Raw genomic sequence first — 5,345 nt, 5'->3', positions numbered from 1 at the left:
AATTGTGACTTATTTTATTAGTTGAGCTCTTAGAGATTAATTTTTTAGGGATGATTAAATTGATTTTTTATAAATACTTTGAGTTTAAGTTAATAAATATTTTTGTGTAATCTTATTACAATTGATCATTTTATATAATTTGGAATTAAGTTCTGATAATAAAAAAATAATAAAAAGTTATATCATTTAATTTGACTAATTAGTATTGAGTTTAAACTATATTTTATAAAAATGTGATTAATATGCTTATTTTATAATTTAAATTAGAAATAATTAATTCAACTTACCAATATGTTAATAAATAATGTTCTTAGATATTTTTAATAAAGTATGTTTGATTTTAAAATTATTTTATCCTTTAATTTTATCAAAATATCTATTCATATTTATCTTTATTTCTTTATAAAAATCCTAATTTTACCCTAATTCCCCAAATTGGAGCCCTAGTTCTAAATCCCTAATCAGAAACCTAATTTCCCCTTTCCCCAGCCCTGAAGCACGCAACCCACCCATTTTCTTCCTAAAACACTAAACACAAAAAACAAAAGAAAGAAACGCAGAAATGGAAAGGGAGAACAGAGAGCTTGGAATCGGAGAAGAGGGAGCCAAACTCTGCGCCGTCCAGCTGCTCGCCACGCCGTCGACATCGTCGAGAAGAGAAGGATGCATGTGAAGGAGGAGCGCGACTTGCTGCGAGAGGCCATGCGCTGTTGCTGTCACTGAAGCCCGCCATCGTCGTCGCAGTTGATGAAGCCACTAACGATGCCACTGTTCGTCGCTTGAAGGGGATTTCATCACCGCCATTTCTGCCACTACCGACGAGCACGAAGGGAGAGATAGGAGTTCATAGAGAACAGAGACGCGATGAGGAAGATAAGGGCTCGTAACACTGCCGCTGTTGCTGGAGATGGAGGTTGCTGTCGAGCTGCACGCCGCTGCCATCAGAGGAAGCTGCTGCTACTGTGTGTACAGAGAAGAGGAGCGTCGCGAGAATCAAGGGAAGAAGAAGCTGTCCCGCCGCTGCTTCTGGTTTCTGGAATCGGAGAAAACGCCACTGCCACTGCTGTTTGTTGGGTTCAAGATCGCTGATGCTGTCCTGGTATTGCTCGGTTACCACAGCCTCCTTCATCCTTGTATCTGAATCTGTATCATTAACAACATATTTTGATTATTGTTATCTCTGCTTGCTGCTTCATCGTTATAGGAAAAATGCCCAAAAATGTTTTTGTTTCCGTCTAGCCATCATTATCACGATTATTGATGACATCGCTGCTACAGAGAGTCATTGGCATCACTGTTGCGGTTGCTGCCACGAACTAGGAAATAAAGGGAATTGCTGTGTTAGATCCTGCGATTACGACATCGAGGTAGGGGGTTTAAAATGATTTCAATTTAAGAATGCCTACAAGGTTTATTGAATAACTGCAAATAGATTTAATAGCTGTGAGTAATTGATTGATTATGTGAATATTGAATTGTGGCTGAAATTGTGATTGGAATGGTTGAGATTATGATTTAGAATTGTTGATTAGTGATATTGATCGATTATGTGGATTGGGAATTGTTTGATGACTAATTGTTGAGAATTTCTGAATTTTAATGGGTTATGTTGGATTTGTTGCCGTTGAGCTGTTATTTAGTATATTGTAATGTTAATGAACTTGGTTGGTGGTTGATTTGGAATTGGTTTTGAGGGGTATTGAAGGGTTGGATTTTGAATACAAAATGATTTGCTGAAAATCAGGTTCTCTTGAAATTAAACGGCAACTTTGAAAGTGAATCAGTGGCTCTATAGTGACTGAAATGATGAGAATTTAAATGTTAAGTAAATTATATTAAGTGTGATTGTTGAGATTCAATTTTGAAGGTTTCGTATTAACTGGAACATTAGTTATGATTTTTCAAAGTTAAATCATGGATCTGATTTTCTGCACTATTTTAAATGAAATTAGAAACTTTGAAAATCTATAACTAATTCTATGATGATCGGATTTGTGTGAGACTAAGTCTGGATTAAGCTTGGGAATATAGAGAGTTGGACTGATGAATTTGAGACTTTTTCATTAAGTTTATGATTTATGGTAAATTTTTAAATTATGGATGTCAAATTTGGTTTTTCTGCAGAACGTTTAACACAGCAGCAACTTGTTTCTTCTATTAGAAATTTTTCAGTTTGAATTTTGAAATGGAACTAATTTTAAATAAAACTTTATTCTTATTATTTTAATTCCGTAAAATTTCAGAACAATTGGACTTGTAGTTTTAAAGATATGAATTTTTGAAAGATGATGCATTATGCAGAAAAAGCCAGATTCTGTTTTCTTAAATTAGTAACTTTGTGAGTTTATAACTTTTGATCCTGGATAGACACTGAGATGAAACCAATTGGAAGTGAAAATTAAGTATGTTGAACATATGTGATTTAAATTTCAGGATTTTTCATGTTTTAATAAGTGAGTTATGGGACTTGGAAGAGGTTGTGTTCAATGATTTGTAAAACAGAATTCTGCAGAGAATTACCTAACTTCGAAGCTACGTTACTTCTTCATTAAAAATGGTATGACCCTGGAACAAATTTAGAAAGAAATTTGGATAAATTATGTTTAACCACATTAATTTTGAAGGTGGTTGGATTTAATTTGGATTTTATATGAAATTTCGAATGTTGTACGTTGCTGCTGTCTTCTGGTTTTAAGGCACTACAGAGCAGTCACGGTTTTGCTTATATTTCCGAAGCTAGAGTCAGCAAAAAATTGTGATTTTTGATTTAATAGAAAGCTTAATCCGAGACGGTCGCATGGATATAAGGTTTGCATAATTCCGAATTTGTTTGATATTTTAAAAATAAAATTGAAATTAGATTGCCGATGTCGTTTTGGTGATTACTTGGATATGGAATTTAAGAAAATAGATTTTCTATACTATTATCAAATGTTTTTGAGAATATATTATTGTGGCAATTGTTGATAAGAGGTTGGCAAAATGTTGAGAAAGAAGGACCCGAAAGGATGGCTAAGTCCTATTTTTAGAGGAAATTATGTCCAAATTTTTATAAAAGTATAAGTATTTAATTAAAATAAATTTAAGGCTTGATGATAACTTCACTGATTCTTTTAAGAAAAGATTATTTAGTATACGAGATTGTTGGCAAGGGCGTGGGTCTTGTCCCGCTTGCGTACTTGCAATTATGAAAGAAAAAGGAAAGAGTAAAGTACTTATTGTATGATTATCTGTTCCTTGAGGCAACCCAAGAGATATTTGTTTATTTGTTTGTTGCTTGAAGCAACCCAAGAGATGTTTGTTTGTTGCTTGAGGCAACCTAAGAGATATTGTTTGTTTATTTGTTGCTTAAATGCAACCCAAGAGATAATATTTATTTATCTGTTGCTTAAAGCAACCCAAGAGCTTCTGTAGGAAAACTAGGATACCTACAGCAATTTTTCGTTCCCAAGAGTATATTTCCTGCGAGTAGAAAGCAGAGGCTGTCTCAATAGAGCTGCTAATAATTATATGCGCATTTATTTGAACGGAAAATAGTATTCGGGAAATCGTGAACTCGTGACCGGATAAATGTCGGGAATGTAGGTGCTAACCGACACATGAGCTCATGGCCTGCACTAGGACTAGACATTCATCATATGCATCTATGTGACATTGTTTGGGTGTGTATATTGTAATTGGTTTGCCTAAGTGAATAATTCTGTTTAATTGCTAATTGCTATACTTGATGTAATTGCTCTTGATTGTGTTTGAACCTCATTACCTGTGTTTGTAATTGATTGTTTGGATTGTGGTGATTGGATGTTGATTGAGTTGTTTGGGCCTGAGGCCGTGACTGGTACATTTGAGGTCTAGTTCTGTATAAAGTATCTGACTGATTCAGCATAGACTTAATGAACGTATGCTTGGAGCAGGATGATCATTTATACCGCGTAGGTAACTTCTTTTATGTTATGATATAGTAAAGTATGAAAACTCAAACTGGTTCAGCATAGACTTAATGAACCTATGTTTGGAACAGGTTGGTCATTCATACAGTTTAGGAAACTTTTAAGAGTTTTATAAAGAAAATATGGGTCTAGGATTTTAAATAATTAACTAATGCTTTTAAAGGAGGTTAATTTTCTTTTAGATGTCTCTGAATGAAATTAACTATTTGCGCTTTATTCTTTACTTTCACGACATTCTCGACCTCTACTGAGAACATGTGGTTTGGTTCTCACCCCCAAATTTTCCACCCTTTTAGTGACAGGTTTGAAGACGCAATTTGATGCTGCGAGCAATCAGTAGGCTTTCGTGGTTTATCTTGTGCTTATTTTAGGGGATTTTAACACCTTTTCCCACATTTATTCAATGAAATAGCATGGTATTGTAATTCTCCCTTGAATTGTGTTTTAAAGTGTAAAAACATGCTTTTTAGGCCCTTAAATTGGTGATTTTGATTTACTTTAATTCCATTCTATGCCTTGATGTGTTTGTTAATTGATTTCGTGTTCATAAGGCAAGTATTGGATGGAAGAATTGAAGAGAAAAGTATACAAAGTGGAGAATGCAATAAGAAACAAGAATTGGGAATGCATCGATGAGCGCGCACGCGTACAAGGCGTGCACGCGCCGAAGTGATTTCGCATAGAGACGCGCACGCGTACATGCCGCGTACGCGCGGATGAAGAAACAGCCAATCGACGTGCACACGCACATGGCGCGTACGCGCCAAACTCTCACGTGACCCACTTAAAGGCAAAACGCTGGGGGCGATTTTCGAGCTGCCCAGGCCCAATTTCAACTTGTTTCTAAGTGTATTTCATGCAGAATTGAAGTCCAAGCAAAGGGGGAGCAATTAGTTAGTCAACATGAGCCTTTAGTTAGTTTTCTAGAGAGAGAAGCTCCCTCTTCTCTCTAGAATTAGGTTAGAATTAGGTTAAATTGTCTTGGATCTTGAATTAATTACTTGATTTCATCTTGTTCCTTTTACAATTTCTCAATTCTACATCTTGATTTCCTTAGTTGTAATGTTAATTTCTCCTTTTGCTCTCTTGTATGTTGATGAACATTGTTAGATCTCATTTCCTTTTAATGCGATTTCATATTTCTATGTTCCTTTTATGTTGATCTTGCTTGCTATTATTGATTTCTCGCTTACGATAGTTATGGGTCTCCTTAATTTTAGTATTTTGTGATGTTTACTTTTATTGCACACTAGGTGTTTGATGAAATGTTTCCTATAGTTTTTGAGTAGTTCTCTTGACCCTTGGCCTAGGCTAAGGGGATTGAGTGATCTTGAGTTCTTGGGCTTCATTGAATTGGTAATTCTAGAACCCTTGGAGATCAATTTGATAACCATT

At 35.2% G+C, this 5,345-nt stretch overlaps 1 long non-coding RNA gene across 1 annotated transcript; it reads left to right on the top strand.

The window, feature by feature from the left end:
* Nucleotides 1-432: 432 nt before the first annotated feature.
* LOC112786923 (uncharacterized) lies at nucleotides 433-5,095 on the top strand. The gene is made up of 4 exons (XR_003194371.2): nucleotides 433-1,099; nucleotides 1,205-1,367; nucleotides 4,247-4,366; nucleotides 4,502-5,095. It is a non-coding gene; the product is annotated as an uncharacterized lncRNA (long non-coding RNA).
* The last annotated feature ends 250 nt before the right edge of the window (nucleotides 5,096-5,345 follow it).

This window comes from Arachis hypogaea, chromosome 20 (assembly GCF_003086295.3).
Source record: "Arachis hypogaea cultivar Tifrunner chromosome 20, arahy.Tifrunner.gnm2.J5K5, whole genome shotgun sequence".
NCBI lineage: Eukaryota > Viridiplantae > Streptophyta > Magnoliopsida > Fabales > Fabaceae > Arachis > Arachis hypogaea.
The sequence above is the reverse complement of the archived record's forward strand: the minus strand, read 5'-3'. Positions and strand labels throughout refer to the sequence as shown.